The following is a 14,048-nucleotide window of genomic DNA, read 5'->3' on the forward strand; positions in this document are numbered from 1 at the left end:
GATCCGGTGGAGCGCGTCTCGGGGCTTCTGGTCCCGGTGGCTCGATGCGGTGGGACCTGGCGGTGCTGGGGGACGGGACGGCACGGCCGGAGCGGCACCGGCAGCGGCGATTCGCAGCAAGCTCTGCTCCGGCAGAGCAAGGCGAGGCGGCGGCGCTGGGAAGTTGTGGGGCTGTGCTGCCGGATAGGGATGAGGTGCAGCGGGGGGTCCGTGGGGTGCTAAATAAGGGCCGGCGGGAATCCTGGGGGGGGGCGTGCCCAGGGGAAGGCTTGCGAGATCACCGGCGGGGAAAACGGAATCTGTTGCAAGCGCGCAGCGCGGGGGGGGGGGAGACGAAGCTGGCAGCTGGGCCCGGACCGTCAGCGGGTTGGGGGCAGCGGGCGATGCTGGCGGGTGGGACCGGCGGGTCAGGGCGGATGACGCGCGGCGCGGGCGAGCGGGCTGCTGCGCGAGCGGGGGTGCTGGGCTGAGCGCCGGGTGACTGGGCCGCGGAGAGGGAGAGGGAGGAGGGGCGCGTGCGCTGGCTGGCGAGCGGGAGGGAGCGGGCCGTTGTGGGGTTCGGCTGGGCCGAGTGGGGAGCGGGAGTTGGGCCCGCGTGGGATTCAGCTGGGACAGGGACTTGGGTTGGGTTTCCAGGGGAGGTGGGATTGGGCCTGGGTCAAGGGTTGGGCTGCTGGGCTAGTTTGAGTTGGACTGGTTTTGGGTTGTTGGGTTGGTTTTCCTTTTCCGAATTTTAACTCTATTTCCTATTTCTATTTCAAACAAAGTTTGAATTCAAATAAAAATTTGAATTCAAACCACACTCAAACAATTAAAACTATGCACCAGCATGAATGCAACACAAAAATTAAACCTATGATAAAATTTTAATTACTTACGAAACAAAATTAAATTAAATGCAAGGCTAAACACAATAAACCTTAGGAAATTAAATAAAGCCATTTAAATTTATTAATAAATGCTGAAATTTAAATTAGGGTGTTACAGAAGCCCATTGATGCACATCCATCCTCCAAGAGAGCCCAAAGGACCAAGCCCACGAAGATGAGATCAAGATACTTCGGGATTAAGCAAAGCAAACGAAGATTTAAGGAAGGATTTCCTATCCTATCCTTTTCTCGAAGATATCTCCAAGATAACGATGTCCGAAGGGGTGCAATCGTGAAGGACATAAACTCTAGAAGATGCGAGGAGTCTACACGCAAAAGATGAGACCGAGGCGAGCCCGAAAGGGGGTAGGCCGGCCGGCCCAGCCCGTTTTCGAGGCGGTTTGGCCTCCCCTTCGACCGGTGGCTTCCTCGGCTTATAAATACCTCGCACCTTATTCAACTCGGGGCATCCATCCACCCAGAACTCGACGAAAACCTGGGGCCAAGACCGGAGGGAGACGACGGCCGCCGCAAGTCTTCGAAGTTGTCTAGGAGATGGCTTAGGCCGACCCTAGCCGCCGTGGCCTCCCTGCGTGGTTGTGCCATGGCGGAGTTCATGAGCTAGTTGGATTCATCAATGGTGTGCACATGGCGGTGATGATCCTAACAAATCTATTATGTGAGTAATGATAATCATATCTTCCGAATCTATTAGCGACCATGTTCTTTCTTTCGATTTCGTTCTTTTCTTTGGGTTTGCTTCATCCTAGATCTATAATCGAGATAGATCGCTTAGCATGATCTTGTAGTCATGGTGGCTAGAGGTTCATGGCGGAACGACCAAAGGGGGTTCGACTTGCTTCAGGGTATTTCTCCAAAAGGGTGGCATCGTGACAGGCCGTTGCCACAGAGTAGGCGGAGTATCGAGGGATCGGATTGGAGATTTTGGGTTTAAAGATGCTTTTGATTGAGATGCATGATTTATTCGCTCGTTAGCTTGAACTACAACTAGATGACGATAGGCCTAGTCATATCTTTGGTTTTGCTATGATTAAGCCTATATTCATGGATGAGATTAACCTTTACATATCACTCATATCTATTAAAGGTTTACCCTTTATATGCAATCAATGCTTCATGTTAGGATAGATCCATTAGATTAGATGGAAAACCTTAGGTAGTTCTTTGTCGATCCACGGATTGATAAACCTTGGGGGAATACTCTAAGGGAAAAGCTACACGAACCGTGCGCTTGCGGTATACAAATCGGGGCGCTAAGGAGCATCAACACCTGTCCATTGGCCTGAGCATAGTATGGAGATGAATTGAGCAACTTAATCTTATAAGATTCGGCAAAGGCACGCACATCTTTTGATATAAATGAAGAACCTTGATCCGTTGTCAAAGTTTGTGGAATGCCGAATCTATGAATAATATGCTCAGTATTAAACTCAATTACCTCCTTATGTGTCATATTCTTCAAAGGAACTGCTTCGGTCCACTTAGTAAAGTAATCCGTCGCAACCAACACGAAGTGATACCCCTTTGAAGATGGAGGATTAATTTGTCCAATAGAATCCAACCCCTAACCTCGGAACGGCCATGGTTTAATAATAGGATGCATCAACACAGCATGCACCAACTACAAATCACCAAGCCGCTGACATTCTTTACATCCTTTGTAGTACTTGAAACAATCGTACATCATGGTGGGCCAATAGAAACCGGCTCTTCTGAGTAACCACTTCATCTTGGGAGCCGATTGATGAGTACCACAAATGCCTTCATGAACTTCACCCATTGCAACTCGGGCCTGATCCGAGTCTAAACATTTGAGAAGTAAATCTTCGGCAGTTCGACGATAAAGCTCATCGTCTATTAAAACATACTTGAAAGCCAAACGCTGAATATTTCTCTCTGCACCACGACCAGGATTTCTCAAATATGATATAAGAGGGACCCTCCAATCCTGGGCTTCGGCCAAGACAACTGAATCATCTTTTTTGGCCGAACCAGAACCAACAGCAGCATCACCGGTCAGACCGGTCTGGGCGGTCAGACCGGTCTCACTGACCGGTCGGACCAGTGTGTCCAGAACCAGAAACTCGGCTTTCGTTTGCATCGGCTTGCGAATGTTGAAATATTTTTTCGTAACATTATAGCCAGATGCTTGCTGAGCCAGAGTGTTTGCCTTTCCATTCTCTTCCCTCGGAATATGTTTAATAATAAATTCATCGAAGGAAGAAATAATATCAAGGCATTTATCATGATACGCATTTAGAGAACCATTATAGCATTAGCATACCTTGGATACTTGCTGCACCACCAGAAGAGAATCTTCAAAGGCTTCAACATGCTTCACGCCCATGGATTGTAAAAATTCCAAGCCAAATAGAAGTGCTTCATACTCGACTTGGTTATTTGTGCATTCCTCTTCCAATCGGTTTGAAAATTCAAAAACAACACTACTCGGAGAAATAAGAACAACACCAATTCCTTGACTATCATCACAAACCGATCCATCAAAGTACAACTTCCATGGTGTGCAAGTAATATAGCCGACTTCTAGATCATGCTTATCATTAATCTGATGCTCAACAATAAAATCTGCTATAATTTAGCCTCTCATAGATTTTAAAGATTCACAAGCCAAATCATATTCAACCAAAGTATAAGCCCACTTGCCGATTCGACCACTCAAAATCGGCTTTTGTAACATATGTTTGATCACATCGGTTTGACATACTACTATACAAACACTAGATAGTAGGTAATGCCTCAATTTGGTACAAGCATAATAAAGAGACAAACATAACTTCTCAATAAATGTATACCTTGTCTCCGCATCAATAAGTCGTCGGCTTAAATATATAATAATGTACTCCTTTCCTTCGGTCTCTTGAGTCAAAACAGCCCCAATAACCTTGTCTTCAGCAGCCACATAAAGTCTGAAAGATACTCCTCTCCTAGGCGCTTTGAGCACGGGTGGTGAAGACAAATAAATCATGATCTTCTCAAATGCTTCTTGCTGTTTTGCCCCCCAAGTAAATTCGGTTTCATCTTTTAATCGAAGAATAGGAGTAAAAGCATCGATCTTCCCGGACAAGTTAGATATAAATCTTCTTAAGAAATTTACCTTGCCCAAGAATTTCTGCAAGTCCTTCTTGCATGTAGGAGCTTCAACCTTCTTCATGGCTTCAATTCTCTTAGGATCAATCTCCACTCCCCTCTCATGAATAATGAAGCCAAAAAACTTTCCAGCCGATACTCCAAAAGCACATTTGAGTGGATTCATTTTCAAATCATACCGGCGCATCCTCTCAAGAGCAAGTCTCAAATCGGCTAAATGATGATCCAAACCAGCTGATTTAGTGACAATATCATCAATGTACACTTCCAAGATGACACCAAGCAAATCATAGAAGATTAAATTCATAGCTCTTTGATAAGTAGCACCCACATTTTTCAAACCAAAAGTCATAACAACCCACTCAAACAAGCCGACAAATCCCGGACATCTAAAGACCGTTTTAGATATATCTTCTTCGGCCATAAATATTTGATTGTAACCGGCATTACCATTAAGAAAACTAATAACACGATGTCCGAAGGCCTCATTGATCAACATATCGGCTATAGGCATAGGATATTCATCTTTGGGAGTAGCTTTATTAAGATCTCTAAAATCAATACACACTCTAATTTCCCCCGAATCCTTTTTCTCCACGGGCACAATATTAGAGATCCAATCAGCATAACGACAAGACCGAATAAATCCAGCATCAAGTAAATGATTAATTTCAGCTTTAATTCGGTCATAAATAATAGGATTGAAATGCCTAACTGGTTGCATATAAGGTATAAAACCGGCTTTAATTGGTAAACGATGCTCAACAAGATCACGACTCAAACTAGGCATTTCATGATACTCCCAAGCAAAATAATCAACATATTCTTTCAACAAATTAATCAAATTGGCTTTATATTCAACCGATAAATTTTTGTTTACAAAGGTCGGCTTAGGAATAGTTCCATCACCAATGTCTACCTTTTCTAAAGGATCGGCCAAAGTAAACCCTTGGCCCAGCTTGTCTAGATCATCAGAGTCTTCAATGGCTTCACACATATCGTTCGTACGCGCCTAATATTGAACTAGCCTCTGCTGCAGCCATTCTGCGTTGGACTGGTCTGATCGGTCGGGGAGTCCGGTCTGACCGGTCAGCCCTGTGCGCCGAACGGGACTGGACCGGTCTGACCGGTGGGCACAAGCGGTCTGACTGGTCGCTTCTGGAGCCTCTGTTGTACTCATCTGATTTACATTAAATGATTCAGTCGATTATCCATCGGCTTTAGTACAGCAGAAACAAAACCATCCTTAGTGCAACTGATCAAATCATAATCGGACAGATCCACGCCCAATAAACACTTGACCTTGTCGTGTGCACTAATAGAATCGGAATCGGCCAAAGCAACAAAAGATGAAGTGTCTCCATGGACTACCTCAACCTCATCGCCGATCCACTGGACAAGAAACTGATGCAAGGTAGAAGGAATGCACTGATTTGCATGAATCCAATCCCTCCCAAGAATCAAGTTGTAATTACCTTGCACCTCCGAGACGAAGAAGGCCGTAGCAAGCGTCTTGCTTCCAATAGTGAGCTCCATGGAAGCAACTCCCTTGGCGCTAAGGGGCTCACTTCCGCCAACGCCACTGACCATCATGTTTGTCTTGATCAAGTCCTCGTCTTGGCCACCAAGCTTCTTGTACAACGAGTAGGGCATAAGATTCACAATGGCCCCACCGTCTACTAGCATGCGAGTCACCGGCTTCCCGTTGATGTGTCTTCTCATGTAAAGAGCCTTAAGGTGATTATCCCTTTCGCTTGGCTTCTGGAACACAGCCTCACGGGGTCCAAACTGAAGATGAGCCATGTCTTCCTCCGGAACCACAAAATAATCCGAAGACAAGTGCACCATATTGACTTCCAAGTTGGTGTGCTATGGAGACACCTCGTAATCCACCAATTCCTCATCTTCGGCTGTTGGAGGAACTGCTAGGGCTTCATCAATAGAAAGAACTGAAACGGGCGGCGCCGATTCAGTTGTTGGCTCTGTACTGGGCCTGACCGGTCTGACCGATCCATCTGACCGGTCTGACCGGTCAACTGCAGCGGCTCGACTAGTCTGTCTGGTTGATCAGCTATCTTGATCTTCCAAACCTTGCCTTGAGAGAACATGGGTTTGTACCTATTGAAGTCCTCATCCCTCATCTTCTCTTCCTCCTGCTCCTTATTTTCTTTGTTGCGAAGGCGCTGCAATTTTCTCTTTTGTGTATGAGTCAAACCTGAGGGGCACCACATGGGCTGATGGTACTTGTCTGCTGCGCCCCTACTGCTACCGTCCTCATGATCATTGGCCATGACCGGCTTTTGTGAAGGAACAACAACCAATTTCTCTATGTCCATCGGCTCTTTGCCCGTATCCTTTATGGGCACCATGATGTCACCTGTCGGTACCCTGTAGCAGGGATACCCACTCTTACTGCAGCAAGGCAGGACCTGTGTAGTTATCCGTAACTGCGTGGAAAGACGGAGTAGCCAGGTCCCACGGGCCAGGCATTTCCCTCACCAGGCCAACGGCCCCGGACCGTTCCCCGTCTGGGGATGGGTCCGGAGATGCCACGTGTCCCTAAGGAAGGGAAGCTCCGAGCTGACCGCCGAGGCCCGGACCCCCATAGGGGTCCGGGACCTCCTGCGCCCGTCCGGACTACCCTCACCGTGTAGGGGTCCGGAATCGCCACGTGTCCCGAAGGCGCGGGATCGTGCGCGAGTCTTCCGCAGGGAGACTCGCCCACCCACCGCATTTAATGTGGTGGACAAGGCGTGCTCTGCCGCCAGGGTACGCGAGACAGCCTTTGTCAGGCCTCGCTGAGCACCGCGAATTACCAAGGAGCACAGTGCAGCCGCCTGTGCCGCACCCGCGCAGAGCCCGCCTGCAGCATTAAATGGATACGACAGCACGGCACTTTTCCATCATGCCGCCTATGCCGCAAGCTACACCACCGGCTTAAGCAACGTGGCGGGCGGTGCCACTAGCTACGACAGGCCCGTCCTGACAAGACAACGCCAGGACATGATGGACGAAGGGCTCCGGGAGCAGGCGAGGGAATCCAAGAGAGAGATCTCCTTTGCCTGCGATGCCATAATGTATGAACAGTACGTTATTTTATACTGCAACGTTGGGCCCACCTGTCGGGGACCCAACAGCTGTGTACGTACCCCCTTGTGATATAAAAGGGAGGCGCTCGCTGTGCACAACACAGATCCAGACGGACTCAAGCTCTCGGAACCTTCTCACTCTCGTGGGAAGGCAATACATCCCACAGTGGACGTAGGGTATTACGCTCCGGCGGCCCGAACCACTCTAAATCCTGCCGTGTTCATCGTGTTCTTGAGTGAGATTGATTTAAGACTAGCTACCCCCCGAGTATACACCCTCGGGGCTAGGGCGGGTGCCTTCCGCCACCCGGCTGTGGTTAGCAGCACCACGACATTTGGCGCGCCAGGTAGGGGATTAGCTGGTCGCAGTTCATCTCTTCTTCGTCCCCATGGTTCGCGTGGACGACGTGGAGATGACGGAGGGTGTGGCATCCTCCACGCCACATGCCTCTCGCGTTCCTGCTCCAGGGGCAACTGTGCTTGTGGAGCAGCCACCACTGGCGGCGGCGCGCGCCGCTCGCCGGCAAGAGTCAGGGCGCCCATCAAGGGTCCCCTCACAGGCTGCGAGCGGCGGAGCGCTGGCAGTGGCTAGGGAGTTGCTTCGCAACCCCCCGGCTGAGGCAGCCTCGCCAGATGCCCTGAAGCAGTGGCGGGACGACGTCGATCATCTCCGACACCTGGCTCAGGCCTCCCCCAGTTCTGCAAGGACTGGGCAACGACCTCCGCCCGGCAACACGGTGGTACCTTACCACCAGCGTCAGGGCGGTGCGTCGGCATCCGTGCGCTCCCCTACCGTGAGGGGTGCACGAACAGAAGACCTGCGGGCAGAGCTCGACCGCCGGCGCGCGGGAGAGGATGCCCGCATCGCCGTCGAGAGGGCGCGAGAGCGCCGTCTCAACATTGAGGGACGCAACCTCAATGTTGATCTAGACGCGGCGGCACCCAGGCCTCCGGTGAACGCCCGGATTCAGTCAGGCGCACCGGTGGCCGGGGTGGGCTGTGCTGCACTTGCGGAGCACCTCCGCGCCGTGGCGTGGCCACCCAAGTTCCGCCCCCACCTGCCGAAAAAGTACGACGGTACTACTAACCCGTCAGAATTCCTGCAGGTGTATGTTACCGCCATCACAGCGGCTGGTGGTAACAGCGCCGTAATGGCAAGCTACTTTCATGTAGCCTTGTCTGGGCCAGCCCGGACCTGGCTCATGAATCTCACACCTGGGACGATCCAGTCCTGGGAAGACCTCTGTGCGAGGTTCACAGCGAACTTCGCCAGCGCCTACCAGCAGCATTGTGTGGAGGCACACCTTCACGCCGTGAGGCAAAAACCCGGGGAAACGCTTCGGGCCTTCATCTCGCGCTTCACCAAGGTACGGGGTACCATTCCTCGTATCTCAGATGCATCTATTATTACTGCTTTCCGCCAGGGGGTACGTGATGAGAAGATGCTTGAGAAGCTGGCGACGCACGAGGTGGAAAGCGTCACTACGCTTTTCTCCCTGGCAGACAAGTGTGCCAGGGCCGCTGAGGGCCGTGCATGGCACTCAGCCCCCCAAGACGGAGACAACAAGGCTGGTGGCTCCAGTGCTACCGCTCAGGGCGGTGGCAAGAAGAAGAAGAAGAAGAACCGGGGTCGCGGGGAGCCGCATTCTGGCGGACCAGTCATTGCAGCAGCGACGCCAGCGGCGATGCCGGCTGCGGCGGCAGCGGCTGGGGGCCAGAATGCACATGGCAAACGCCCTCGCCCGCAAGGTGGAAGCGGAGGTTCATGCCCAGTGCATCCCACCGCTCGCCACAGCGCCGCTGACTGCCGCGAGATCCAAAAGCTCGCGAAGCGGGTCAGTGGGCGGCGTGAGCAGTCCTCCAAGGATGGTTCACCCCCTCCTCGCCAGCGGGCCGGCAAGGAGAAGGCCTCTGACAGCGGGGCCGCGGCCGGGGAGAAGGAGCTGGGGTACCAATCCCCCTCTCGAGAGCTGAAGGGCGTCTATCACGACGACAACTCCGATTCCGACAACGGCGACCGCCGCAAGAAGCTGTACGTAATGTATGGCGGAAGCTGGGAGCTTGTCTCCCGGCGGGACGTGAAGACCCTTTGCCGGGAGGTCCTTTCGGTGAAGCCGGGGGTCCCGAAGGCGGCTCCGCACCAGAGGTGGATAAACACCACCATCTCTTTTGGGCCATCCGACTGCCCGGAGAATATGGCCGGAGCTGGTGTGCTACCTTTAGTCACCGCTCCTGTCATATCCAACGTGAGGCTCTACCACGTGCTGATTGACGGTGGGGCTGGCCTCAACGTCATCAGTTATGCAGCGTTCAAGCAGCTGCAAATCCCGGAGTCCAAGCTGACTCCCTCTCGCCCATTCTCCGGAGTGGGCCCACACCCGGTGTTCCCTCTGGGGAGCATCACATTGCCGGTCACGTTCGGGACCGAGGAGAACTTCCACACAGAGAGCGTCATGTTCGATGTTGCAGAGGTGAACCTTTCGTTCAACGCCATCATTGGCCGACCGGCGCTCTACCGCTTCATGGCCATTGCCCATTATGGGTATTTGGTCTTGAAGATGCCTTCCCCTGCCGGAGTCCTCACCGTGCAGGGCGACCGCACCGCTGCCGTCGCTGCAGTTGAGAGACTGCATGCTCTGGCGGTAGAGGCTGCACGTTCCGAGGATGATCCATCCACCTCGCAACCTAAGGCGCCTGCAAAGGCTCCCAAGGTCCAACCGTCCGATCCGGACCATGTTCCCGTGAAGACGGTGCAGATTGGAGCGGACTCCACCAGGACCACCCGCATCGCGGGGAACCTGGAGGAGAAATAGGAAGACGCGCTCATCGCTTTCCTCCGGGCAAATGTCGACGTGTTCGCCTGGGAACCGTCACAGATGCCCGGGATCCCTAGGGAAGTGATCGAGCACAATCTGAGGATCTACCCCGACGCCACGCCGGTGCGCCAGAAGCCTCGGAAGCAGTCCGTGGAGCGGCAGAACTTCATCCGCGAAGAAGTCCGCAAGCTCCTACACGCCGGCTTCATCGAGGTGTTCCACCACCCCGAGTGGTTGGCCAATCCGGTCGTCGTCCCAAAGGCCAATGGGAAGCTTCGGATGTGCATCGACTACACCAGCCTCAACAAGGCATGTCCAAGAGACCCCTATCCTCTTCCGCGTATCGATCAGATCGTGGACTCCACCTCCGGGTGTGACCTTTTGTCTTTCCTAGATGCATACTCTGGTTTCCACCAGATTCAGATGTCTAGAGAGGATAGGAAGCATACTGCCTTTGTAACAGTAGATGGGCTTTATTGCTACATTGTCATGCCGTATGGTCTAAGGAATGCCTTACCCACGTTTGTACGAGCTATGAACAAAACCTTCTGTAATCTAATTAGAGATATTGTTGAGGTTTATGTCGATGACATTGTGGTCAAGACTAAGGTAGGGTCAACACTAGTGGAGGACCTGTCTCTCGTCTTCGACCGACTCCGCGCCACGCGCACGAAGCTGAACCCAGAGAAGTGCATCTTCGGCGTCTCAGCGGGGAAGCTGCTGGGTTTCCTGGTCTCACATCAAGGCATCGAGGCAAACCCAGCCAAGATCAAGGCGATCGAAGCAATGAGGCCTCCTGGCCGCATCAAGGACGTCCAGAAGCTTACTGGATCTCTCGCTGCTCTTAGCCGCTTCATATCGAGGCTGGCCGAGAGGGCCCTTCCCTTCTTCAAGCTATTGAGGAGGTCCGGTCCATTTTCTTGGACCAAAGAGGCTGAACAGGCCTTCCAGGAGCTGAAGCAGCACCTCACCTCGCTGCCGGTATTGGTGGCTCTAGAACCCGGTGAGCCGTTGGTACTGTATCTTGCTGCGTCTGCGGAGGCAGTCAGCATGGTGTTGGTCGCCGAGAGGACGGAGCAAGCTCGCCAGGGGAACACCAAGGTCCTCCTGGCCAAGGATGGTGAGCCGAACCCCGGACACGGGGGCCCGTCAGCCTCACCCCAGCTTGAAGGTCCGGACCCCGCACAAGCGGATCCGGAGGAGCCTCGTCCTAGTGGGAACCCAGAACCACTGGGGGCCCAAAGGCCAGATGTGGTGGACAAGGGCGAGCCGGACCCGGTAACTAGGGTCCGGACCGTCCAAAAGCCAGTCTACTACGTCAGCGAAGTCCTCCACGAGGCAAAGGCCAGGTATCTTGAGACGCATAAGCTTATCTATGCAATACTTATTGCGTCCAGGAAACTGCGCCACTACTTTCAAGCACACCGAGTTGTTGTAGTGACCTCTTACCCGTTAAGAGCGATCCTGCACAACTCCAACGCCACAGGCAATATCGCCAAGTGGGTAGCAGAGCTGGCAGAGCTCCAACTGGACTTCCAGCCACGCCATGCAATCAAGAGCCAGATCCTGGCTGATTTCATAGCAGAGTGGACTCCTTCCCCAAGTAATTCTGGGGGTCCGGTCGTAAACGCTGGACCCCCGGAGCCGGAAATCAGGACACCAGTCTTCACCGAGCCTCACTGGACGCTCTTCTTCGACGGGTCCGCCCGCGAGAAGTGGGCCGGAGCTGGTGTGGTCCTCATCAACCCCAACGGAGATCAGCTGAAGTACATGGTGCATCTAGAGTTCAAGGCCACCAACAACATGGCGGAGTACGAAGCTCTGATCTTCGGCCTGACACAAGCCCTCTCATTGGGGGTCCGGCAGCTTCTGGTGAAGGGGGACTCACAACTAATCATCAAGCAGGTCCGAGGGGATTGCAACTGCAACAATCCCCAGCTCGCGGCATACCTCATACACGTGAGGAAGCTCGAGAAGGACTTCGACGCCTTGGAGCTGCAACATGTTCCCCGCGAACTCAACTCAGCAGCAGATGATCTCTCCGCGAGAGCATCTACCTGGGCACCCGTGCCCGAGGGTGTCTTCGAAAGACGGCTGCTGAAACCTACCGCCCAGCCTGCCGAGCCGGGTGAGCGGGATCAAGCTGGCACCTCGAAGCCAGCGGTCCCGGCAGAATTCCACCTATGGTGCACGGCCTGGGCTGTGTGCTCTGTTGAGGAACCTGGTGACCTCACAGAGCCACCCCCACCTACTCTGGGAACTCCCGATGCATGGATCTCCGAGATCCGGGACTACCTGAAAGATAACATCCTCCCTGACGACGATGTCTCTGCTGAGCGCATAGCCCGATTGGCTAAACATTACGCGGTGGTAGAAGGGGATCTCTACCGCCGTGGGGCCAACGGTGTCCTCATGCGGTGCATTTCCCGGGGAGAGGGCCGCGAATTGCTCGCGGAGATCCATGGAGGCGAGTGCGGAAGCCATTCCTCCTCTCGCACGCTTGTTGGCAAGGCCTTCCGGCATGGCTTCTACTGGCCAACAGCACTCCAGGATGCGGCTGAGCTAGTAAGGTCCTGCAAAGCATGCCAATTCCATGCAAAGCAAATACACACCCCGGCTCAAGCTCTGCAGATGATTCCACCCTCATGGCCATTCGCTGTGTGGGGTGTGGATATCCTGGGGCCTTTCCCCCGGGCTGTCGGCGGGTACCGGTTCCTCTATGTCGCCGTCGACAAGTTCACCAAGTGGCCGGAAGTTACTCCTGTGGTGAATATTACTAAGAAATCAGCAGTCGCATTCCTCAGGTCCATTGTGTGCAGATTTGGCGTCCCAAACCGCATCATCGCGGACAACGGGACCCAATTCAAAAGCAGACTCTTCCAAGAGTACTGTGAGGACATCGGCATCCAGCTATGCTTTGCGTCCGTAGCACATCCCCGCAGCAATGGACAGGTTGAGAGAGCGAATGCAGAGATCCTCAGGGGACTCAAGACCCGCACCTACAACTGCTTGAAGAAGCATGGTGCCAAATGGGTTGACGAGCTTCCGTGTGTACTATGGGGCAACCGGACCACACCCAGCCGAGCCACCGGGGAGACTCCGTTCTTCCTGGTCTACGGGGCTGAAGCATGCCTTCCCCCAGAAATTCACCTGGGCTCACCACGGGTCCAGGCCTTTGACGAATCCATGCAGGAGCAACTGCGGTGCGACGACGTGGACTTCGTTGACGAGCGAAGGTGGCGAGCAGCAATCCGAAATGCACGCTACAACCAGGCGCTCCGGCGCTATCATCAACGGTTCGTGCACAGTAGGGAGCTCCGGGCTGGTGACCTCGTCCTCAGACGGATCCTGAACCGAGCGGGGCTCCACAAACTCTCCCCCAGCTGGGAGGGGCCCTTCAAGGTTACAGAGGTATGCCGGCCCGGATGCGTTCGCCTCGCCACAGAAGATGGAGTGCCGCTCCCCAACCCATGGAACATAGAGCATCTGCGTAAGTTTCACACCTAGGCAGAGCAGGGAAATAACTTTTCCTTTGTAATAAGATAGAGTTAGCGTGCAGCCCAGAGCGGTTGGGGGCCACCCTCGTAAACCCGACCTCTGGCATCCATCGCACCATCAGCTAACACGCGGCTCAGAGCGGTAGAGGTCTGACCTCGTAAACCCGGCCTCTGGCATCCATCGCGCAAGCCATGTACATCAAGATTGCAAAGGAAAGATTTTCTCCTAGTTATGTCTGTGTCAAGGTTAAATTACGCATTTCGATTCTCGGGGATTTTGCTTTTCTAACCCCCGCGGGGACCTCTACTCTTGTTGCTACAATTAAGATCTGCATTGAGCTGCTGGGCTGCCATACAGATCCGGACCCTCTTGCCGCTGGAGAGGGGTCGGACCCCTAAGGACCTACTCTGGAGAGCGGGAGCTTGTTTCCGGGGGTGGTTCGGAGTCCTGTGTAGCCGCTTAGCTGGTTCCGCACCCAAAAGCCTACACACTCCACCACCCTGTAATGAGTACTCTAGTACCTAGAGCCAGGTAATTGGGGGCCCGGACCTCGTTCCAGCTCAAGAGTTGGCTTCCTAAGTCCAACACGGCATGTCCAGCTCTATATCTCAAAGGATCAAGTACAGCAAAGTGACCTCACCCACTAC

The sequence above is a fragment of the Panicum virgatum genome, chromosome 3N, assembly GCF_016808335.1.
Source record: "Panicum virgatum strain AP13 chromosome 3N, P.virgatum_v5, whole genome shotgun sequence".
Classification (NCBI taxonomy): Eukaryota; Viridiplantae; Streptophyta; class Magnoliopsida; order Poales; family Poaceae; genus Panicum; species Panicum virgatum.